Here is a 25,273-nt window from a genome sequence, read left to right as displayed (position 1 = left end):
CCAGAAGAGATGATGGTGACTTTAAGCAGAACAATGGGTCACGCATTTGGCGTAGCAGTTGAGACACTGCTGGGACACCTGCATCTCGTATCAGAGTGTATAACCATATCCCAGCTCCACTCCTGGCCCCAGCTCCCTGCTCATGCAGACCCTCGGAGGCAGCAGGTGCCGGCTCCGGGATCTGGGTCCCTGCCAGCCACATGGGAGGCCCCGACTGCGTTCCTTACTCCTGACTTCTGACTGGCACAGCCCCAGTTGTTGCAGCCACTTGGGGAGTGAACTATCAGATGAATGCTCTCTCTTCCTCTCTTTGCTTTTCAATAATTAGAATAAATAAATTTTACAAATTTTTTGAAAAAGGCTGATGACAGTGGAGGTGGTAGGATGAGACTCCATTCTGGAAACATGTTTTCTTTTTTAAAGATTTTTAATTTATTTATTTGAAAGTCAGAGTTACACAGAGAGAGGAGAGGCAGAGAGAGGTCTTCCATCTGTTGGTTCACTCCCCAGTTGGCCACAACGGCCGGAGCTGCGCCGATCTGAAGCCAGAAGCCAGGAGCTTCTTCCATTTCTCCCACATGGTGCAGGGGCACAAGGACTTGGGCCATTTTCTATTGCTTTCTCAGGCCATAGCAGAGAGTTGGATCAGAAGTGGAGCAGCCGGGACTTGAACCGGTGCCCATATGGGATGCCAGCACTGCAGGTGGTGGCTTTACCCGCTACGACATAGCGCTGACCCCAGCATATGTTTTCTAACACGCTATCATGAACAATGTAAACATACAAAATTGTCTTTTCTCCTGAAACTGGGTTCTGTTTTCCCAATTCTTTGTTGAGTAATTTGGGTTCCACCCTGGACATTGTGGATGTTATACTGCGCAGACGCTGGCTTCTGCTACATTCCTTTGAAGAGTGCTTACTTTTTCAAGTGGGCACTTGGCTTGGCATGGCACAAACCACACACTGTGTCTTCCCAGGACTAAGTGGCTACAAAATATCAGCTCAGCTCTTCTAGCCTTAGCTGGGCCTCTCCCATCTGCCTGCCCTGTGCACGGTTTCATGTCAGCCAGGGTTGGGTGAGTTTGCAACAGTGTTTGAGGATTTGCTTTCCTGGTTCTCTCTGGTCCCCGCCCCCCCCCCCCATTTTCTATTCGGTGCAGCTGCCTTAGACTCTCCACTCTGTCTTTTCAAAGCAGTAAATCCGAAGGCTTTCCCCTGAGCCTTTGCCTGGCCCACCTGTTGCACTTTGTTTTCCCCTGGATGATTCTTAACAAATGTGGAGCTCACTCAACGTCATCTTCCAACTGTTCAACTGTTCGTTCCCTTCCAGAATCTTCTTCCTCTGGGTTGCTTTCCAGTGCCTTCGGATCGTGATTTTTAAAATAGATGTTGTTATCTGCATGAGTCTGTTTGAGTGGAAGTTCTCGGTGAGAGCTGGAGTTGGATATGTTTTGAAGTCAGAATGTGGGATTTGAGAGAAATTTGGTTTCACTCCAAGGGAGTGAAATTTTTTTTTTGAAAGATTTATTTATTTGAGAGGCAGAGTTACAGAGAGATGGGGGGGAGAAGAGAGAGAGAGAGAGAGAGAGAGAGAGGTCTTCCATCCACTGGTTCACTCCCCAAATGGCTGCAATGGCCGAAGCTGCGCTGATCTGAAGCCAGGAGCCAGGAGCTTCTTCCGGGTCTCCCGCGTGGGTGCAGCCTCTGTTCAGAGTATTAACCCCACGCGCGCCTTCACCTCCCCTCCAGGTCTCAGCAGTGTCACCTCCGGGTCCCCCCTCTGCCCCCACCTGTCCTCTTCCTTTCCTTCACGGAACTCGCGCCAGCGTAGAACCCGTTTACCCACGGCTTCCTGTGTGACGGACCCATTTCTCTCCCAGGCTGTTCTTCCCTGGGAGCAGAGGCATCCGTCCCGCTCGCCCGCACACGTGCAGCACCTGCCACCACGCCTGGCTCGTGGCAGGCACTCACTACGTGCTTGTCGGGCGGATGTTGGTATCACCGTCTTCTGAGTGACACACTGAGGCTCAGAGAAGCTGGCGAGGATGGGTTCCAGCAGCACAGCCGAACGCCCTGTGTCTGGAATTCCCTGGGCCTGGGCAGCGGCGTGATTGTGTATGAGTGCATCATGGTGCGTTAAGGTGGCTGCACGTCCTTGATCCTGTCCTTGTCGAGAGGTAGTGCTATCTCCCTCCTCTCCAGGTCTGCCTGGGTCCCGAGGCTGAGCTGACCAACGGCTGCTGTGAGAGTGAAGATGCCCCCAGCCCAGCCTGACCTGGAGCAGTGCTGCTCCTTCCCTTTGGAGCTGTTGCTGTTGTGGTCCCTTGGAGAGAATGTGAGGCGGCATCACAGGGAGAGGCCCCGGGGCCCAGAGGAAGGGGAAAGAGGCCCAGGGGTCCAGCGCTGAGCTAGACCCCACGGCCTGCAAGCTGAGCTGGCAGCCAACGGTCACTGCAACAGCCATGCTGGGAGACCCGCCCAGCGTAGCCTGGCACCCCACAGAAGCCCTGCAGCGCCTAAGCCTGAGCTTGTTGTCAGCAGGGAGGGGAGTGGGGCGAGGCCGGGGCCCGGCGTGCCAGGTGGAGCTCACTCTAACCCTGCCTTTGCCTGACAGTGCCAGGCAGGCCTCCCTCCTTGCCTGGTCCTGGGCCCTGGTTTTCCATGGCCGCGTTTGGGGTGGTTTCTGACGGTGCCTGGCACAGAGAGCGAGCAGCGTGCTGACTCCTGCTGAACAATTAAGATAACGACCCCGGCTGCAAACCCAGTCCTCCCCACAGGAACGCCCGGCCCGGGTGTTTGCTGCCAGGACTTTCAGCAGCCATTCTTACAGAGTTCTCAGTTGTTGCTTCTAATAGTTCTGGACTCTGTCATTCTCTCAACTTCAGTAAAAATTTACTGAGCTCATACTTTGGGCTTGGCACCATCCTAGGTGACCTGGAATGTGTGTGTGGCGGGGATCAGGGAGTCACATGTTGGGTTAAATGGGGTTCCGGCCTGTAAGGAGCTGACCCCTGACCGATGCAGCCCTGCGTGGACAGCTGAGAGCCGAGAGGGGTCTGGGCGTGGGACTGATGGGAGCAGAGCCCCTGGCAGCGTGGGGCAGTGGAAACAGAAGTGATGCTTGAGCTGAGGGGGTGCGGAGTCCGCGGAGGGAGCATGCGTGCCCAGAGCTGGGAGGGCGAGCAAGATTGTGGCCTGCACCAAGCAGAGGGCAGGACCGGAAGCAGCTGCCCCTGCACAGCCACGGCCATGCCACCCCTACGCCCACCCCTTTCTCGCTGACCGCCGTCTTTTGGGTTTTCCTCTCTCATCCACCTCCTCAGCCCTTTGGAAGGATCAAGCAGAACGGTGTGGATGTGGGGTCTGTCCTCCTCCTATCCGCCTCTGGGGGCCAGGCAGGTGCTGCAAACACAGCTCAGCCTGGGGCCACGTGAGGCCAGCCTGGGGCCACGTGAGGCCAGCCTGGGGCCACGTGAGGCCCTCGGCTCCCGGGAAGGGAATCATGACTCAGCAGATCCCTGCCTGGCGGAGGCACAGGCTGGAGCCTGCGCGGTCACAGCCTCTGACTTTAAGGAGAAAACACAGACCCTTGGAATCAGCAGAAAAACATTGATAGGTAACACAGCACACGTCCACTGTCCCCGGTGAGCAGCTGGGGCTGGATGTGAGTGTGCCAGGGGTCTGGCTTCTAATTCTCTCCAGCTCCACTGTGTGATGTGGGCCATTCACTTTCCGTCTTGGGCCTGTTTCCCTTGTCTGGAGAGTTGGGGTCTGGGAGATTCCGCCTCTGAAGTGTTGCTCATACAGAAGTCTGAACCCCCAGTGTGTGGTGATGTACCCCTTACTGGGTGATCAATAAAGTGATGTTGAATTACTATTATTAATTTTAGAGTAGATTTTAAAATTATTTATTTATTTTGAAAGTCAGAGTTACAGAGGGAGAGGGAGAGAGACAGAGAGAGCAATCTTCTATCCACTGGCTCATTCCCCAGATAGCTGCGACACCAGGGTTGGGCCAGGCTGAAGCCAGGAGCCAGGAGCTTCTTCTGGGTCTCCCATGTGGTGGCAGGGGCCCAAACACTTGGGCCATCTTCTCCTGCTTTTCCCAGGCCATTAGCAGGGAGCTGGATCAGAAGTGGAGCAGCCGAGACACGAACCAGTTGCCTGTATGGGATGCCAGGGTCGCAGGCAGCTCTACTGCCTATACCAAGACACTCGCCCTGTTGATGTTGAATTAATTAAATAATGAATTATTCGTGTGCCGTTTTGGAAAACTGATCAACCTCAGAAGGAACTCTTCAACCTGCCCTTCCTTTTTCTTAAAATTTCCACTGTTTTTGGTGCTATTCACTCTCAGACTTTCGGTTTCTTTTTTCTGTTAAACTCCAGCTTTTGGAAGCGGGAACCCCACACTCCCTTGCAGGCATCACACAGGGAGCCCTGGGGTGCACTGGCTGCGCTGCACTTGGCAAAGCTTCTTGGCTGGTCCTGATCTGCCCGCTGGTCCAGGGCCACTGCTCTGAAGACCACACCCCTTCTACATCAGCTGGGTAGGAATCTCTGCGAGAAAAAGGCCCTCCCTGAGGAGGTCCAGGCGAGGCCACCAGGGCTGTGTGACTGGCACTGGTGCAGAAGGGAGCCTGCTGGTGCAGTCCACTTGTTTTGTGGGTCTGCCCTGAAGCTGCCAGGAAAAGTGATTTGCGCAAGCCCATCCAGTCTAGGTGCACCTGCAGCTTCTTCTTATCAAATCCCCCACCTGTGCAAATGAAGTCGGCCCTCGAAGGCTAGTGTTCCAGAGGTGTGACGGATTAAGGATGATTTTCCCACTACCCATGGAACCACAGAGTTTTTTTTTAACGGAAGGAGTTTTGAAGAAAGGATAACCAGGGAGACTCCCTGCCTGTCCCGTCACTCTTCTGCGAGCGTCAAATAACCGAGGCATTGCTACAGCACTGTATCAGTGCGGGAATGCGGGCTCAGGTGAGGAGGTAACTTCCCCAAGATCGCAGGACTTGAGACCTGCAGCCCTGACGCTCACAGGCACCAGGCTGCAAGACCCTCCTCGCTCCTGCTGGCAGTGGAGAGATGTTCTGTTTGCCAGATCCGCCTCCGTCACCTGGCGCGTGAGTGCTTGTGGCGTGCAGAGCTCAGCGGCTTTGCTGAGGTCAAGCCCGAGTGGGTTGGATCCTGGGGGCTTTGCCCAGAGTGCTTCCCTGTCAGGGGACGGTCCCCTGGAGCCCTTTGGTGCTGCACCCAGCTGTGGGGGGCGCTGGGCTGGTGGAGACAGATCCCATGCACCATTGGGGGGATCCCCATGCCAGCACTCCCCGTCTGTGATAACCTGACCCCAGGAGTCACTTTGGACTGGACTAAGCCGAAGAAGACATTTTCCAGAAGCATTTCCTGGGGTGATCAGTGACAGAGAGCTCATGGACAGCACGGTGCAGCCATAGGGAGCCCCCACCCCCGGGTCCCAGCCTACTCCCTGTGGCCTCCAGTCCTCTCTTCTCACCTTGGGGTGCCGGCTCTGCCTTTGCTGGCAGGGCTGGGTTCCAGGGACGTCGGTCCGGGCCACACCGAGGGTGACCCAGTTCCTCATTGCCCGCCCCTCTGCCTGGCCCCGTCTGCCTGTGAGCTCCATGTCCCCGGCCCACAGCCATTCTCAGATTCGTTTCAGCCAGGTGGGCTCTCCCCGCCGCTGAACCACCTGTCTCCCGAGAGGACCCGCAGCCAACCCCTCCCACAGCAGATGGCTTCCCCCTCCCGCCCCTCCGTGGCGTTCCAGCCAGGGCCAGGCCCAGCACGGACAGAAGAGGACCTGAGTGGCCGTGCCAAGGTCAGAGTGTCCATCTGGACGCAGGTGTCAGCAGGGTGGAGGGGCTGCCCCAGAAATGACTTTGGCTCGGGAGACGGTTCCCAGGCATTCGGTGCTTGGTCCTCTTTCCGTTTCGCTTCCAAGTCTCAGCCTGTGCTCAGAGAGGCGCGGTTCCTCCGGGGGGTGGGTGGACCACCTGACAGGTGCGCGGGCCACCTGACAGCAGCCCCTGCTCGTTCAGGGGTCAGGGAGATCTGCCTGCAGTGACCGCTGCCGGCTTGCAGTCCTATTTCTTTGTCGGACAGAGGCTGCGCCAGCCAAGGCCCCGACTCTGCTCAGGCAGGTCCTGCGAGGCAAACGCTCTGCGGTGCAGCGCACGCCTCCCCCCTCCAGCCCCCAGCTCTTCCTTTCAGCCCAGCCAGTGGACCCCTCCCGCGAGCCGGTCAACTTCAGATGTGAGGCAATATCATGGCACCAAATCTGTTACCAAACAGAAAGCGGAATGGGAAGCCATGCTTTGTTTTCTGCACAGCGTGAGGCCTAAACAGAGGTGCTCCTGTCTCACTCCTTTCTCTGTGTACAGGAGGGGGCCCTGAGCCGGCCTCGCAAGATGCTGTGCCTACCTTAAACAGACCTTTTGCCTTCAGAGCCGCTGGGCGGGTTAAGGACCCCGAATCAGACACAACCCAGCCCACTCATTTCTTATTCTAAACAAGCGAGCAAACATTTGTCTTCAGAGCCAAGATGTCAGTGTTAAAGAAAAGGAACGGCCGTCCCTCCCAGCCCGCAGGAAGTGCTCAGGCAGTAGGTGCTAACGGCCGAGTGCTCCGAGCTTCCTCCCGGGGCAGCTGTAGGGCTGCGTCTTCGTCTTCACCCCGACGTGGCCTACGCTGGACGCGGGTCCCTCGCTTTCCCCAGAGACTGCTGTGATGGAATGCACCGGGCGAGAGACGCGTTTGCGCCCCGGCGGTCTTATTGCCACCTGGGCTCCATCCGGGGCGCGAGGGTGGCGTTGGGGGGCAGCTGTGTTGAACCCCAGCCCAGCCTCCATGCTGATTGGCCGGCGTTCCTGGAATCGTGGTTCTGCCATCTCAGCATCCCCACTCCCGCAATCTTTTCCATTTGCTTCTTTACGGACGCCCGCGTCACCGGATGTGCTGCCTGCGAGGAAGTGGGTGGGGGCAGGGATCAGGCTACTGTGAATACCATGTTCTCTGCGTATTTAACAACAGCGTGAGTCGGTGGGCCCGTGCCAGGTGCCCACCTGAGCTTTCTTTCCAGCTGCCCTTCAGCACTTTCTACAACGGACAACCAAACAGGTAACCCTGGCAGCCCCAGAAACACCATTTTATGTTCCTTGTTCTTTGCTATCGAAGGAAGACTGCAAGCAAGACCAGTGGAGGTCACAGTAGGTCACTCAAATGACCCCAAAGCCATTCGTCTGTTCTGAGAAACAGTGGAACGAGACTTCTCCAAATGAAATACTAATGATATTACTCCTGCTGCACTTGACAATATGAAGCTTCCTGTAATAAGTCGAGCCCATAAAAACGTCCGCATGCATAGCAGGCTAGCAGACCCACAATTCATGTAGTACGGCAGATGTGGCTCTCCAGGCACATAAATTGACCAGGGAGTTACTGATCCCTGGGGATAATTCATTCACCCAAAGGCGATGCCCCAGGCAACGTGACCAGAGTGCTGTGTCAGCAAACTTTGTTCCGGTGAGCCAGGACTCGGCTATGTGTTCTGGCAGGATGACCCCAGGTGCAAATGACTTCCTGTCGTGTCCGTGGGGACAGCAGATGTGGGTGTGGTGTTGCACAGCTGTCTCTGAGTGCACTCAGTTTGGGCTGGCTGAGGTCTGTGGGCATTCTGGTGAGCTCTGTGGTGTGGGTTTCTGGGGCTTTTGGAGTTTGGAGCAGGAGATAAACCCCAGGGGAGACGGGGAAGGGAAGAGTCCACCCGCCTCTTTGGGAGGGGGCCCAGAAGGCAGCAGAAGAGGCAGGCATGAAGGGACAGCCCACGCCCCCTTCCACGCTGAGGCTTTTGGAAATGTGGACTGCCCCACGCTCTGTGGCCCCCGCCCTGCCACGCCCCCCACTCAGATACCTAGGATGGAGTCCGTGGCTCCAGGTCCACAGCAGAGGGGAGAAGTGTGGCTCCGGGTTGCCCTTAAGCCCTGAGGGACGTTGGCTCTGGTGAGAAGGGAGCATGCAGAACAGGACCCTACTCTGCAAGACCCCGAGACCCCTGGGAAATGGAAGCTCTTCCGGTAGACCCGTCCTGGGGTCTCATTATCTACCCCCGAGACCGGTGAGGTGAGAAACCAGGGAACACTTATCACGTGGATTCTCTCGCTGCAGACGGCATGGTGGTCTCACATGTGACGTCTGGCTGACGTCTGGGTGAGGGTGTCTCCTTCTTGGGGCATCTCTCGGGGCTTGTGCAGAGGAAGTCACTGTACAGAGCCTGGCTTGGGAAGTCGTTTCCCACCTGCGCCCTGCTTGGGCTTTGAGAGCGGGTCACTCTCCACGACTAGCTTCTTGTGTCTCCCGGACTCCCAGGCCCACACACCCTGAGCAATACGGGAATGAGCTGTCTCCCTGCGGGAAGGATCGGAGAACTGAAGAGGCCAGAAAGCAAGTACTTCAGCCTCGTGTGCACACAGCCTTGGCAACCCCCACTACCCACGACACTGCTGCAGCGCTGTGCAGAATCGGCCACCGACAGCAGAGAAACCAATGGGCGCAGGGAGGATCTGGCTCCCTGCTGTGGTTGGCCACATCCTGCCCCGGCTGGTGTTGGATGGAGAGCTGGCGCGGGCAGTGACTGTTCGTTCACTTATGGGACAAATGTTTACCAAGCATCTGCTCTGTACAGACGCAGTGCTAGGTGCTGAGACAGATCATTGAGTGACCCAAGGGTCCTCACAGCTCTGCTCCTTTGGAGCTTACAATTCAGTCGGAGAGACAGATGACGAGCAAGGTCCGGATCACCTTCTGTGTGTCTGCTCTCCACCCCACCATCCTGCTCCAGAGATGCCCCAGGCCCCTGGGGTACAAGGACGGCGTCTGTAGATTCTCTTGTCTCTGACGTCCTCCCATTAGGTCCAGTCAATGAGAGGCACAGGCAGGAGTGGTTTCATTCCTCCAGTTCATCAAAGACCTGGTCCAGTGCACCTGTCTGGGAGTGTATCTGTGTGCTGACACCTATGGCTTTGTCTGTATGACATTTTTAAGCGGTGTGATTGCCCTCAAAAAAGTATATGGGCATGACTAAGATATATGGGAGGGTCAGCATTGTGGCATAGAGGCATAGTGGGTAAAGCTGCCGCCTGTGGTGCCAGCATCCCGTATGGGTGCAGATTGGTGTCCTGGTTGCTCCACTTCTGATCCAGTTTCCAGCAGATGGCTTGGGAAAAGCAGTGGAAGTGGTTCAGGTGTTTGGACCCCTGCCACCCACATGGGAGACCTGGATAAAGCTCTTGGCTCCTGGCTTCAGCCTGGCAAGGCCCTGGCTGTTGAGACCATCTGGGGAGTGAACCAGCAGATGGAAGACCTGTAACTCAAATAAATAAATAATTCTTTAAAAAAGTAAACGAGAGTCAGACAGATTTGGGTATTACTTAAAGCGATGTTGCTTCTCGGAGCCTCCACGTTCCCATCTGTAAAACGTAAGCATTAATAAAACGGCCGACCTCGTAGTGCCGGCCGTGAGGATGAACCGCTTCTTGCAGAATGCTCACGGTGCTCTGGATCGCACACGTGCTTTGTTGCGGCCCATGTCGGCGAGTGACTTTGATGATTGTGCTCACTTGGAACTCATCCTTCCGGGTCATGGGAACAGTAGACCTAAGGGCAGACGCACAGAGTCAGCTGGTGTTGGTGCAAGTATGTCTCACACGGATCTCAAACACCCCCATAGCCCCCCAACCTTGAGGCGACAACACTCACCTAGAGTCGTTTTTTAAACCACTGGGTGGGTGCCAGGCCAAGGACCGCTGGGAAGTGGTGGCGTTGTCCCCTGCACGTGGAAGGAGAGTGATATGTATAGATTCCTGGGCACCACTGGTGACCTGCACAGCTCGTCAGGACGGGAGAAGACTGAAAGATGAGAAGCGAGGAGGCGTGGTGTGGAGGCACGGGAAGGATATTTGAACAACAAAGTAGGCAGCGGTCTTGGCCAGGTGATACTCACCAGACGTCATCACTGTCCACATGGGCGCAGGGATGGAGGGGCCGGCGTGGCAGAGCCTCCCCAGCTGAGCCGCGAGAGGGCGTGATTCCTCGCAGAGGTCAGCCAGCCACTTAGAGGCAAGCCAGCTTCACTGGGCCCTTGTATTCTGGAATGGCCAGGGCTTCGTCCTCAAAGGGAGGGATATCTATACCGATAAGGGTTTGCCTTGCGTGGCCACGTGGCCTCAGCTGGGACTGTTGTCTAGTAGCTGCATAGGCACAGCGTCCCGCTGGGGACCCACTTGTGGGTGGGGGAGGTCTGAGAGGGAGCCTGTGGCTCGAACCTTGTACCCTTCCACCCTGAAGTAGCCGGCCGTGGATGCGTGAGCAGCCTTCCTGAGGTACAGGCGTGGTGGTCAGCTCGGAGGCTGCCCTCGGAGAGAGCGGTGTGCCAGCCCTCGGGATGGTGTGTGTTTACTGAATCTGACGGTCCTGTCTCCCCAGTAGGGGGCGTGCCTGGTTGCAGGAACAAAGGAGCAGAAGGAGGTGTAGCCCCACGTGTCGCCATGCCCTGTGACGGCCCCTCCAGTTCTGGACTCTGAAAAAAAAAAAGCTCCTACCTGACAAACACTACTCCAGCCTGGTGACCACGTCAGCACAGCAGCGTAAGCTGTGTGCACAGCGCACACCCTTGGGGTGACGTCATGAGAGGCACTGTGCTCTGTTGTCTCCTGCCCCAGAGTAGATGACCCAGTCTAATTATGAGAAGATCATCAGGCAAATTCCGAAAGAGGGGGACCTCACGAGCTTCTTAGTCCATAGTTCTCAAAGTGGTCAAGTCATCAGAAACAAGAAAACTAAAACAAACAAACAAACAAACAAAAAAACAACAAAAACCAAAAACCCAATAGTCCTAACCAAGGGGTATGGTGATGTCACATCTAATGAGACCTGATGACTGAATGTCGTAGCCTGGATGTAATCCTGGGCCAGAAAAAGGGAAACCCAAGGAAGTCTGTGTAATTAGGCGTCACTGTTCAGTTCACCACATGTCAAGCCTTGTTTAAGCATTAGCGAGTCCCCACTTAGTTAACAACCATGCACCAGCACTGGTCTGCTACCTGTGACCCTGCAATGCTGACACGTGGAGTTGGTCACTGGGAGAACTGGGTGTGGGCACACAGGAACTCCACACTCGCTTCACTATTTCTGTAAATCCAACGTTGGGCTAAAATTAAGTTTAGCAATGTTCCTTGTTCCCACAGGGGACCACTCTTGCAAGCCAGAGGCTCCCGCAGCTGCCGGGAACGTTGAGAGTCAGCGTCTCAGCGAGGCGGTGGCCCAGCTGCAGGAGGTCCACCCCAAGAAGGGATTTCTTTCTTTTCCAAGGTGCTTGGAGATCCTGTGTCCTCGCTGTGGACACCCCATGGCCTGGCTCTCCGCTGCCCCTCCTTTCCTCTGCCAGCAGACATGGGGCTCCCGCCAGACCTCAGGACCCAGCAGAGCCGGCCTCACCCACTTCTGCAGTGGCTGCTCCACCCATGTGGTGGGAGCCAAAAGGCCTTCAAGCTCACTTTCCTGGCAAAACAATGTTATCTTTGCAAGACATCCCCAGGGTGCCCACAGAGTCTGTGTAACAAATAATAGTGGGGTTGGCCCAGAATGGAACTTAGGTGAGTGCAGCGGCGTCTGGGGTCCCAGGCGGGCTCCAAGGCCAGCTCTGCTATTCTTAACGACCTTGGCCAAGTTACTTGGTGTTCTGATCCTCCACGTTCCTAAAGTCCAACAGGGGTGCTAACGGCGCTCCGCAGTCTGTAGCTATTGGAATGACAAATTTAGAAGGCACTCGGTGCTGTTTTCTTTTTCCTCTTTAAATTTAATTTTATCCCCTTCCTGCCAAGCTAACTGGAAATTCCACCTTAGCAATCATGGGTGCCCCTCCTGTCCCTGAGAGTCTCATGGTGCCAAGAAAGCCAAGAAAGGTCTCTGTTTTCTGGCCTTTCCGTCCTCCTGGACCTACAAGAGTCTTTTACTGTGAGGCCTTGCAGAGGTGCACCCTCCTCCTTCTGCCATCTGTTAGTTCGTTCACTCATTCATCAATAGTGGGCACCAACTGCATGTTTTCTGCCAAACATGATTTAATATTTTTTTAATATTTTATATATATATATATTTTTTTTGACAGGCAGAGTGGACAGTGAGAGAGAGAGAGACAGAGAGAAAGGTCTTCCTTTACCTTTGGTTCACCTCCAATAGCCGCCGCGGCCGGCACACTGTGGCTGGCACACTGCGCTGATCGGAAGGCAGGAGCCAGGTGCTTCTCCTGGTCTCCCATGGGGTGCAGGGCCCAAGCACTTGGGCCATCCTCCACTGCACTCCCAGGCCACAGCAGAGAGCTGGCCTGGAAGAGGGGCAACCGGGACAGAATCCGGCTCCCCGACGGGGACTAGAACCCGGTGTGCCGGCACCGCAGGCGGAGGATTAGCCTAGTGAGCCGCGGTGCCGGCCCCAAACATGATTTAAGAAGGAGTGGATTTGACCAATTCCAGGGACGGAGCATGGTGGATACAGAGGCTCAGGCCCGGATCCCTCCTGGCTTCAGATCAGCGCAGCTCCGGCCATTGTAGCCATTTGGAGAGTGAACCAACGGATGGAAGAACTTTCTCTCTGTCTCTCCCTCTCACTGTCTGTAACTCTACCTCTCAAATAATTAAATAAATAAATAAAATATTTAAAAAATATGTTCTTACATAAGTCAGTCTTCATTCTTTTGCTACAGGTTGATTCATATAATGAAAACCAATAATCAACATGCACATTATTGTGACTGTGTTACCGGTGAATGGCAGGGTTCTTGTCTTCACGCAAGAAAGAATTCAGGCGTGAGACAGAGTAGTGGAAAGTAAAGTAACAAAGTTTATTAGGAAGGGACATCCATAAGGACGGATGGACACCCCTCCAGACGGGACCTGACAGAGAGTGAGTGCAGTGGCTCGGACAGGGGGAAGGAGCGAGGTTACGTGGTTGAGTGGAGAGACTACACCTGGCCAGGCAGGCAGGCGACTCAGCATAGAGGCAGAGGGCTGAGCACACAGTCCAGTTGAGGCCGGGGTTTTTAAGGAGATGGATCTTTGTCTTCACATATCTCCTCCTGAAACAAAGGATTTTATGGCTGTAAATATTAAGAAGCTCCTATCTGAGTTTTCCCCTGAAGGTATCAGACAGGAGGAAGCCTAGCTGGCACCATCCTGGGTTCAGAGGAAGGGTGAGCAGGACCCCCTGGATCCGGAGCAGGGTGTTTGAGATGCAGACACTGGGCTGCCCCTGAAACTCATAGGGTAGGTTAGAAATCAATTCTCAGCGCTGTGCTGTGGCGTAGTGGGCTAGGCCTCTACCTGCAGCGTGGGCATCCCAGATCGGCACAGGTTTGAGTCCCGGCTGCTCCTCTTCCAATCCAGCTCTCTGCTATGGCCTGGGAAAGCGGTGGAAGATGGCCCAAGTGCTGGGCTCCTGCACTCTCATGGGAGACCCAGAAGAAGCTCCTGGCTCCTGGCTTCGAATAGGCCTAGCTCTGGCCATTGTGGCCATTTGAGGAGTGAACCAGCAGATGGAAGACTTCTCTCTGCCTCTCCCTCTCTCTGTCTGTAACTCTACCTCTCAAAAATAATAAAATATTAAAAATAAAAGAAAAAAAGAAATCCGTTCTCCCCTCTGACATCTGTGAAAGTGGTAACTTCATTGAACTACTTCCGATTACCCCTCCTCCACGTGCTCTCCAGCCTGCACCTGCAGCGTGCTGCGTGCACAGCGATGCACTGTGGCATTCTGAGGCTCTTGCCCTGGTGACTTCCAGCCTCCGTTTGGTCGATGAGAAGTCGGCCAGTGCAGCTGCTTTGTGATTTTTCCCCCTCTGGAAGCCTGTAGGATCTTTCATTAATTCATGCTTCTATGGAATTTTATAAAGATATGTTTTGTCAGTGAGGAATACTTTCATTTGTAAGTAAAACAAAAACAAAACAAACTTGATTAACAGTGGCTTCAACAACACCCTGAAGAAGTAGGTGCTTCCGGGTCAGGTGCCCAGGTCGGTGGCACCGTGAAGGGCCCAGGCCCTTCCTATCCACCCTGCCTCGTGGAGAGGAACCTTGTCACTGCTGGGCGTGCCCTTGGAGTTGGCAGACAGCGCCCACGGACATCTGGTACGAGCGTGAAGCAAGTCCCTTCTCTTCTCCGGGCTCTGACTCTCCACGCGAAGGCAGATCTTCCTGGCAGACATTCCTTCAACCTCTCAACCTCCTAGACACTGTTGATGGGAGAGAATGGAATTTATTATCATTGGTTAAGACGCAATATTGCTCATTCTTGGGGGTGAGAAGCGGGGCTCTCTGACACCATTCCTGATATCATAGGCTCTCTGATGGAATGTAGAGAGTTGCTGGCATGAAGCAGGCGGGGCGTTACTCCAGGTGTGCTGTGGGAAGTGCCGGCTTCCATGTCTAGCAAGTCCACGTGTAGTCTTTGCCACCGTCCTGCCTTTTTTTTTTTTTTGGAGAGTGAGAGAGAGAGACAGAGAGAAAGGTCTTCCTTCCGTTGGTTCACCCCCGAAATGGCTGCTACGGCTGGCACTACACTGATCCGAAGCCAGGAGCCAGGTGCTTCTCCTGGTTTCCCATGGGGTGCAGGGCCCAAGCACCTGGGCCACCCTCCACGGCACTCCCTGGCCACAGCAGAGAGCTGCACTGGAAGAGGGGCAATCGGGACAGAATCCGGCGCCCCGACTGGGACTAGAACCTGGGGTACCAGCGCCACAGGCAGAGGATTAGCCAAGTGAGCAGCGGCGCCGGCCCCCACCATCATGCCTTTAAGTGGAAGTCTCACTTCTTTCTGTTCCAAGCATTTTTATCTACCATAATTTCTTTGATAACTTTTTCTTTTAAATTTATTTGACAGGTGGAGTTATAGACAGAGAGACAGAGAAGACAGAGAAAGATCTTCTTTCTGTTGGTTCATTCCCCAAATGGCCACTACGGCCAGCGCGCTGTGCCCATTCGAAGCCTGGAGCCAGGTGCTTCTCCTGGTCTCCTATGTGGGTGCAGGGGCCCGAGCACCTGGGCCATCCTCCACTGCCCTTCCGGGCCTCAACAGAGAGCTGGACTGGAAGAGGAGCAACCAGGACTAGAACCCAGAGCCCATATGGGATGCTGGTGCCGCAAGTGGAGGATTAACCAAGTGAGCCACGGTGCCGGCCCATCTTCAATAACCTCCTCCTTTCTGTATCTTCTTTTCCCAAAATCCTTTTTTTTGTTTATTTTGAGTTATTTGTTATTTATTTGAGAGGTAGAGAGAGAGAAATAGAGACGGACAGAGATCTCCTATCTACTGATTCACTTACCAAATGCCCTCAAAGCTGAGGCCAAAGCCAGAAGCCAGGACCTCGCTCTGGGTTTCCCACATTATGGCAGGGCCCTAAACACCACCTGCTGCCTCTCAGTGCACACTAGCAGGAAGCTGGAATCAGAACAGAGCCGGGACTCAAATCCATGCTCTCTGACATAAGATGTGGGCGTCCCACGCAGCGCTCTAACCGCTGTGCCAAACACCCAGTCCACTCCCAGAATCCTTCGAAAGGAATGTTGGGCCTCGTGCGTCAACTTCCTACCTGAGAACTCTGTAGTGTTCTCCCTGTCCTCTCCTGCCTCTGCTGTACCAGATCTCCTTTCCGTCATCTTCCCACATCTTATTTATTATGATCACATCCACTTTCAATTCTTGTTCTCTCTCCTTTGCCATAGCGCCTAACTCTCATTTTAATGATGCAGCCGCATCTCAGATCTCTTGGAGCACATTCGAGGGTTTTTAAAAACAAAATGCCTCTTCCAGGCCCTCAGTTATCTCTGTCTCTGGCAGAGTCATTTTTGCTGAAGGTACTAATTCTTCTCTCTCTCTGATGCTGCAGACTCTCCTCAGGTACCCCGAGTATTCAGAGAGGAGGCCTGGAGACGTCTCCCGGGGGCCTGCGGCACAGGGGGGCCTTGGCACCCAGAGGCTCAGCCTTCACGGAGGCGCGGGGCCGGCAGCGGCTTCTGTGACAGCACGACCCGTGACCCGGCAGGGGCCGGTCCTGTTCTGGAGCCAGCGCGCTCTCACCAGCCGCCTCTGTTCAGCCTGCACTCCTAGTAGACTTAGTCAGGGAAGACTAAGGGTGGTGCTCCCCTGGGTGATGGTACCCGCTCAGTCTGCAGAGCGAGGGAGCTGTGGGTGGACCGGGGGCCTGACCATCCCACAGGCGCCGCCCCCCGGGCACTCGTGGTTTTCGTGTCTGGAGACTCTGAGCACTGCTGGGCACCTGACCTCACCTGCCCCAGTGGCCGGGGCTCCCCATGGCCTTCGTGGTGGTCACTTATCCCCGACTGTTCCCTGTGGTCCCTTCACTGATGTGGGCGCCCACATTTTAAAAATTCCCTGAGTGTCCTTTGCCTGGAGTCCCAGGAGAAGGTCACACACGCTGGGCCCAGTCTGCCACCTTGACCTGGATGCCCCTGTTGGGAGGTGTTGTTGTTGTTGTTGTTTGATGTTGTTGTTTTGCTGTCTGATAGCTTCATCGCTTTTTAAAATTTTGTTTAAAATTTTTAATGGTGATAAAATACACATTAAATATTTATCATCTTGATCATTGTAAGTGTGGCTTAATGGCATTGAATACACTCGCACGGCTGAGTGACTGGTCGCCAGAGCTTTTCTTGTTACAGAAACCAACTCCATTTCTGTAGACAGCCACCCCGTCCCCTCCTGTCCAGGCCCTGACCACCACCGTTCCTGTCTCCGTGAACCTGGCCACTCCCCAGACCTCCCAGTCTTTTTGTGACCGGCTGACGTCATAGCACAACTTCCTCAAGTCCATCGTGTTGTAGCACGGGCCGGGGTTTCCTTCCTTTTAAAGGGTGCAGGACAGTCCTGTGTGTGTGTGTGTGTGTGCGGAGGGGTATTTGTTTATCCATGTATCTCGTGATGGACACTTGGGCTGCTGCTTCTTTTTGGCTGTTGTGAAAATGTAGCAAGCAAGAATACCAACACCGTTGAGTTTTAGGAGAGATGTTAGGTGGGAGGCCCTCTGCTGCCAGGCACTCGACCCCTCAGCAGGTGCATTCGGATTTCCCACTGTGCGGGGAGTGAAGTACAGTCAGCACCCTCCTCCTCTGTGTGGTACCCCAGTGCGTAGTGAGACCCCTGCTCCCGGGCCCCCTACCATAATCAGAGGAGGCTAGCGTGGGTGGCATTATTTCTGCATTACCATGGGTGAGTTTGAGCTACAGAGAAGTTAATTCACCTCCTGAAGCCCGTAAGGGGGTGTTGAATAATTTTATCAGCCTGAAAGACACTGCTGAGTGGATTTGTTTGCATAGTTGCTATTGTAGGTTGACTATGTAGACAGGGCCACAGGAGGATTGATTATCTTTAATCTGGTAAATTTAATGCAACTTTTCCTAACGTAGGAACCAGGTTGACATTGTAAATTTCATGTGAAAAAGGAAAATCTGCCTGAAGCTCTGGCAGCTGAGATAAGACAGAATAGCAGATATGATTTAACTATTAAAATACAGAGATTAATTCTTTATTGTTCATGGAAGGGAGCAAGGTGATGTTCTTGTGTTGTTGGCACTGCTTCTTCCGTTTGTATGTTCTTCCTAAACGTGAACACTGCGTTGCTTCTTCATTGTTAACGATGGCTGATTATCAAGCCATAAATATACACGTTGGAGCTAATGGGTTATGAATGCTAAGCCTCAGATGTTGGTATGTACAAGTATTTAGAGAACTGCACAGCTAATCAATCACTAGCTAGCTTGTCAGTTGTCTGTAGGGTTACCTGATTCTTTGTGCTGTCAGAGGAATCACGTGTTAGGTAGAAAGCAAGATACCCCCTCCATGTTGCTATTTTCCCCTTTCTCATCAGTAAAGAGATCTAAAAAAAGAGAGAAATATAAATCTCTTGTGTAATCTAAGCTCTGGATATCACATTGTCTCAATTTCTTGTGAAAAGCAGTAAATGTGATTTCTGAAGGCTTTTTCGTTTGCTGATCATTCCAGGAACATTAGCAACTGTGCACGTACTTCATGCTTTTAAACTGCATATGGGAGAAAATAAAGGACATGACGATGCTGCAGTTCGGATCCGCGGTCCTTCAACCTGCTGCCCCGGGGTCCCCTTGTACTTATTTAAAATTAAAACACATTTGGCCACTGGCAGTTTGCTCCCTGCACGCCACGATCTATTTGTTCATTTCCTAAGCTGCGAACAGGGTAGCCTGGTGTTCTCCTTTGACAGTATGCTAATACGTGCACGGTTCCCCAGGTGCAGCCAGGAGCCTCCAAGGCTTCTCCTAAAATGTCTTCATCCTCCCAGCCAGCCAGCAAACAGCGATTCGGCATCTGCTAGCGCCGGGGCTGCATTCAGTCCTGGGAAACCGGGGCGTCCCTGGGCCGGAGGCTCCCCAGGCTGGGCAGAAAGGGCTGGCGACCTGCAGAGGACCTGGCTTTTGCCCGGCTGGGCCGTGGCCTGCGGCAGGGTTCCCGGGAAGCTGGAAGAACCCGCTGGTGGACGTCCTGAGGGCGCATGGCACAGAGCTGCCGCCCTGCTGGGTGCCCCGGGCTGTTCCCATTTCTTCCCTGCCCTTAGCGCCTCTGACTCCACCCCCGTGCCAGCCCCGCCACCACCACACGTTAATCCCCCTCCACCCGCACCACTGCTAGGCCTCCCCAGACTCCTCACCTCTGGCCTTCGCGTCGGTGCCCCACTGCCCACCTGTCCTGCCCCTCGGATCCCTGCCTCCCCAGGCTTTGCTTTCTCTCCTCCTCTCTTCTCTCCCCGGTGGTGGATGTTCACAGAACTCTGATTTTTCTCTTCCTAACATTGTTCTTTCAGCACCAGCCGTCTTCACGTCCTTCTTATTTCTTGTCCGTCACGCACATACGTTTCCCTGGCTCAGTCATCATCTCTGCTTTGATGTATTTCTGTTTCCTCGCAACCGAACCTCTAGCTTGCGTTGCCCACCAAACACCCACTTGGATGCTCACCTTCAACTCCAGATCTCGAACGCTGTAGACATCGTCTTTCCCTGGGAACAGTCCTGCCACCAGACCTCTCTTTTTCCCTCCCTCTCTGCACCATTTTCTTAACAACCCACGAAGGAAACATCCGAGTCAGACGTCATTTTCTCTTTTCAGCTGCTTTTTCATTTACTCAACCCAATGTTCTCGACTCTTCCTTCAAAACATTTCTGAACAGGAAAGCATTAGATTGAGTCAGGAGAGAGAGAAATTTAAAAAACACTCTTGTAAGTACGTAAGAGACTAACTTAGAAAGCAGCACGGAGAGCGGATCTCAGCCTCGTTCCAGCTGCGTTGTCTGGGCACCCCTCTCTCACTGCGTACACACGGGCGTGAAAGTCGGCTGAAAGATTGCTCATGTGATGGGAGCGCATATTACTTTGTTTTCAATACTTCTTTTTCCCTCTTTATTTTTTCTTTTGGGCTTCTGTTGCCTGTGGAAATGGTTCATTAAAAGCCTCATCATTTGTCCCGTTCAGGTCTCCTTTTATGTACTCATTTGTGTAATTTTTAGGGGTTTCTGTGGGCATCTATGCCGACCACCTAACCCACGCTCCAGAACAAGGACATTGGCTCACAGGTCCTGGGTTCCCCCCTCCCCCCACTGCCCAGGCCTTTCCTGCAAGGTCAAGGGGTCCCAGTGGCCCACGTCCTACCGACACTTGTTATGTCAGCTTCCTTAACTTGTGCCGATTAAATGTCTATAACGTAACATTCGCTGTGGGCTTTCGCTGCACTTTCCTTCTCTTGATCCGACTTCTCTATATTTCAACTAGGTTGTTTCTGCCATATTGATATGTGGGAATACGACAGGAAAATCCACTAATACTACTGATATTCAACTTTTCCTGGAGGTTCTAGTCAAAAAATTTTAAAAAAGAAAAATAAATAAAAAATATAAGAGTTGGAAAGGAAGAAATATGTGACTATCCTTTCTTTTTTGCTTATGATATTCCTGAATACAAAGAAAACCCCCAATAAGCCACACATTTTTAAAATGAAAGGAAACCTGAGCAAGATGGCTGGATATGAAATCAGTAGATGAATGCCAGTGGCATTAGTATAAACCAGCAATGAACAGCTAGAAAATATAATACTAAGATGGTTGTTTATAGCAGCAACCCAGTAATACTGCAAAATACCTTCAATTAAACCTGCAAAAAGATATAAAGGAACAAAGCTTAAATACACAAAATTCTGTAATGAGGCCAAAATAAATGTAAAGAAATTTTGTGTTCGTGAATAATATTCCAGCCCTGTCCCCCGCGTTTGATCCACAGAAACAGCACGGTTCTATTCTGTGTTCAGTGTGGAGCTGACAAACTAATTCTTGGACTTGCATGGAGCGGTAAGAGACCCGAGAGCATGAACAGCCAGCACACGTCAGAAGGAGGAAAGGTAAGGCACTTGCCCTGTCGGAGCTCAAGTCCTATTTTAAAGACACAGTAATTGAGATCGCGGCCTCGGCACAGGTACAGGCAAATTGTAAAAAGGACTGAGCAGAGACACCAGGTCTGTGCATGTGCAGAACTTTGAAATGTGACAGAGGTGGCACAGAAAATCACTGGGTAAGGAGAGACTTCAATACACGGGCTGGAGAGTTGATGATCTACATGCAGAATGAAATCAAGTCCCTATCAACTCCAGGTGGTTTAAAGATTCAACTAGCGGGGCCGGTGCTGTGGCATAGTGGGTAAAGCCACTGCCTGCAGTGCTGACATCCCATATGGGTGCCGGTTCAAGTCCCGGCTGCTCCACTTCTGATCCAGCTCTCTGCTATGGCCTGGGAAAGCAGTAGAAGATGGCCCAAGTTCTTGGGCCCCTGCACCCACGTGGGAGACACGGAAGAAGCTCCTGGCTTTGGATCGGCGCAGCTCCGGCTGTTGCGGCCAATGTAACTTGACTTTCAAATAAAATAAATAAATCCTTTAAAAAAAAGATTCAACTATCACAAGTGAAACTTTAGAAGAAAATATGGATGAACTATTCTGATCCTGGGCCAGAACAGATGTCTTTGGCAAAGCCTAAGGGGGCATTCACAACAGGAAAGATCACCAAGTCTGACGCGTGAGAACGGTGGGCTTCTGTTCACCAGAAGTTCTGGAAGAAATCGCTCTACAGATAATGAAGCATGAGCGCCATGAACACATGAAAAACTAAAGCAAGAATGCCTGAGGACTGCCCTTAGAAAGGCATGGAAAAGGGATGTTTTATATATTCATAGTAAAACTGTACCATGTATGTGATGAAAATACATATTTCAGAGATAATACAAACGTAGAAGGGAAGTTGCTCTATCCATGAACATGGGCTTCCTCTCCACATGAGTCTCCTTTAATGTCTCTCATTAAAATGTTTTATATTTTTTATGTTTAGACCTTGTTTATTTTTGATAGATTTCCTTTTAAAGAGACCATAAAATTAAGAGATTAGATGTTAAGATAATTAATATAAATTGTTTTTACTCTCCAATAGGAAAGATATTCAGCACAATAGAAAAATAAACTAAGAAAAACAGCACACGGCAAAAGAAAAATACAAATGGAGAATACATGCAATTTTTTTTGCTTTACCAGAAATCAAAATTAAAATAAAAGCAACAATGACACACCACGGCTTCCCTTTGCAGATATGGTGAGAACAATCGCGCTGAAGGGAGTGAGATGGTTGTTCTCACCTGCTAAGCCTGGTGTGGAGAGTGACTCAGCGCTCTGGGAAGTTACGTCGCACTGGGGTGTTCGGTCTGGTGGTTCAGACGTCCACACCCCACACTGGAGCGCAGAGCTTCAAGTCCTGTGGCTCTGCTCCTTGCTAAAGCAGGTAATGGCTTCAGTCCTTGGGTCTCTGCCACCCACGTGGTAGCCATGGACTGAGTTCCTAGCCCTTGACTTTGACCCCAGCCTTCGTGGGCCTCTGGGCAGTAAACCAGCAAATGGGAGCTCTAGCTGTCTCTCCTTCTGGCTCTCAGGAAAAAAGAAAATTCATGTTTTTGTCACACAGTCCAATTTCTAAACTCCAATCTAAAATAGAGACATGGTTAAATATTTATAACAATGTTGATTTTATCATACTTTATAATAGCACAAGACTAGAAAAAATAAAGCAAAATGGTAAAATCAAATGGGAATGATCTATCCAACAGATGGACTATTATATAATCTTTAAAGTGTTTTTCATGTTCATACAAGCTTATCATTACAGCAGCATAAAGTAAAATACCCATGTGATGCTAATTTTTACTGAGATTGCAAAAGATCGATAACTTTCAGTGATGGGGAGACAGAGTACACCAGGCAGCATCACACATTTTGGGTGTGCATTCAAATTGGCACAGCTCTTTTAGAGGGAAATCTGGCAGCGCTGATACAACTTTTAAATGTGTATACCCTGGACCCGCAACCTTACTTTTGAAAATTTCCCTCTAGGTTTACATGTATGAGTAGAAACACCTCTGTGTTTCTAAAGCAATAGTTTTCCTCAAGCTGTGATTTGCAACACTCTGAATGTCTATTGGCGGATGCCAAGCTAAGCTCCACACAATCGATTGCCCTTACGGAGAGGAGACTGCGCCGCGAGCACGTGGTTGGGAAGCTGAGCATGTCTTGACTGTGTTGGAAGTGTGTGAGAAGTAACCCAACCAGGGTCCACCTGCCCACCAAGGGAGGGACTCAGAAACATGAAGGGAGCCTGAAGCAGGTGTTTACTGAAACCGGGTCTCAGTGGTGATCAGCTGGTGGAAGCGGGCCCCGCCCTCAGTCAACGCCTTCTCCTTATTACTCGGGGATCCCTTCCCCTAGTTCCTCACGGGTTGAGGGACCCAGGAGGCGCAGAGTCAACATGATAGGAGGCCTAGAGCAAGGGGAGGGGACGAGCAGTGGGGGTTGGGTGCTGCTGGGCAGGTGCGAAGGGGAGGGGGGTGTCACACTGTGGATGTAATGAAATCCATTTGCTCTGTGCAGTTCCAAGAACTGACATTCAGGAGAACTTGTGAGAGCATTCTGTGGTTCCACAGTTGACACTGTTGGGTAGGAGGTTAGAAACCAGCCTACGTGTGTATGGGGGGGGGGGTGTCTGCGAAATCAAAGGGAGGCCTTGGAAGCACACCTTAGAAGCAGCCCAGGGTTTTACAGTACAAAGTCCTGCCCCTGCCCCACGAGCCTTGCTGGTGGTCCCAGCCTTTCCCCCAAGGAAAGCCCCCTAGGGAGATTGCCTCTGCCCTGTAGCAGGTGGGCTACCCAGCCTGATCACACTGGGTGGTAAAACCGTGGGCGGAATTCCACCGAACTCACACTCAGCAAACTGTCCAGGACAGGAGGGAGGACTGGGGCACCGGCAGGAGGAACAGGACCCATTCCCTTGGAAACTGCAGTCTAAGGGTAAACCAAGCACCTGTCTGGAGAGGTGCCCATCCGTTCTGGTGGACGCCCTGCCTCGTTAAACCTTGCTACCTTGCTGACCGCTCCTGTCCCATGTTCTGTGCAAAGACAAGAACCCATTCCACTCATCTCTGCTAAGCAAGATCCTCAGTTGATCTACTTTGGGTGTTTTCCACTTAGCCCGCCTTGCAGCTGGGAATCACGGCTGTAGCTAGGCTAAGCTAAGTCCTTATGCAAGTACACCACTGGGCCACTGCTAACAAAGCAGAGCTGGGACAAGAGTTTGGGAGCAGGTGGTTTATTTGGGAAGTGATCTCAGGAAGCAGGAGTGAGGGTTTAGGGAGAAGGAGAGAAGTAAAGCAGAGTGACCGTCACCATCACGTCGCGTGCCCAAGGGGCTTGCTTCCCAGGGGCAGAGCCTCTGGGACTGCAAGTGCCTGCCCGGCTGCGCTTAGGCCAGAAGTGGTCCAGGGCGTGTGTTGTGGGCTTCAGAGGCATTGACACAGACCGGTTTAATCTGGGTAGCAGAGAAAGCTACACACACACAGAGCCATGCACGAGACGCTCCCCTAACTGGGATCCTGTCCCCAGGTGACACCTGATCCTGCCTGTGTACAAAGCACCCAGGGGTGGGGGGAGAGGGACTACTCCCAGAGCAGAGGCTCTCCAGCACCAGGGAGTCCCACAGTCCCCCGGAGAGCTTGTTATAACACGGATTGCTGGGCTCCAGCCCTCCAGTTTCTGACGCCGGAGGCCTGGAGCAGATTGGAGAATTTGCATTTCTAGTAAGTTCTCAGATGAAACAACATAACATATTTTAAAAAAAACCAGTTTAATGTTTCCTAAATTTTAAAAATCACCGCCAGTCTAGGGGTTGTGCTCTGAGAACCACCCGTGTAGGTCGGCTGCGTATTTTCGCCACCAGCTGTTTTAGGATTGCCCAGAGCCCACTCTGTTAGTTCCCAGGCTGCTTTATGTCGGCTGCTCTTGCTGCTGCCCCCAGGTAAGTTATTAACTATCGTGTGACCTGAGGAAATACACGCGTGAACCCAGAAAAAGAATTGTGTCCAGGCAAGACAAGCTGAATGCTGTTGAGAAGGTTCAGTGTAGACGAGTCCTTGAAAAACTGCTCTAGGATTGGGAGCGGTCAGAACAATTGTAGAAAATCATAAAAGTGGAAAATTAAACTGTCACAATAATCTAGATTACTCGAAGAGATGATTTGCAAATGTCTCTAAGTTCTTGCTCTGTTGTAAAATTTCAGGTATGAAAATATATAAAAAGGAATGCCAGTGTGGGATGGCACTCATCTTTAAATGTCTCGCATCTGTATTAATCTATTGTCAGACAGACACATTCTTTGTTCTAATATGATGACGAAGTTTAAAGTGCTCTTGATTTTTTTTTTTTCTGAATCCCTGCTTGAACTGACAACTTGGATCAACCGCCCTGCTCTAACCTAATCATTGGATGAGCGACCGTCTTTGGCCTCCACCACTGACCCCTTATGTTCTTAAACAATTTTTTTTCCGGGCATGAAGGCGAAAGCCGAGAAGTCCCATGTGGATCTTTCAACGTCCCAACTAGCATTTTGTTATTTACAAAAAAAGAAAAACCAGCGCAGTGCTTTCTACATGTTAACAATTGCTACCAATCTGCTTGAGTCGTTACCCTGCTCCCAAGAACATATAGAATAGAATTTCAATCCTTGGCATTCGGGTTCTCTGAAAAGATTGACATCTGTCTCGCGCTCCCCCTGGCTTCTCACTCCTTCCCTCACACGCCTGGAGCCGCAC

At 52.2% G+C, this 25,273-nt stretch overlaps 1 pseudogene; it reads right to left on the bottom strand.

Annotated features, from left to right (window-relative positions):
- Positions 1-2,136: 2,136 nt before the first annotated feature.
- The window catches only part of LOC100341903 (POU domain, class 5, transcription factor 1 pseudogene), a 36,513-nt pseudogene continuing 13,376 nt past the window's right edge, over positions 2,137-25,273 (bottom strand).

Source organism: Oryctolagus cuniculus, chromosome 15 (genome assembly GCF_051225735.1).
Source record: "Oryctolagus cuniculus isolate XC-2025 breed Fujian yellow rabbit chromosome 15, ASM5122573v1, whole genome shotgun sequence".
In the NCBI taxonomy this organism is placed as follows: domain Eukaryota; kingdom Metazoa; phylum Chordata; class Mammalia; order Lagomorpha; family Leporidae; genus Oryctolagus; species Oryctolagus cuniculus.
The sequence above is the reverse complement of the archived record's forward strand: the minus strand, read 5'-3'. Positions and strand labels throughout refer to the sequence as shown.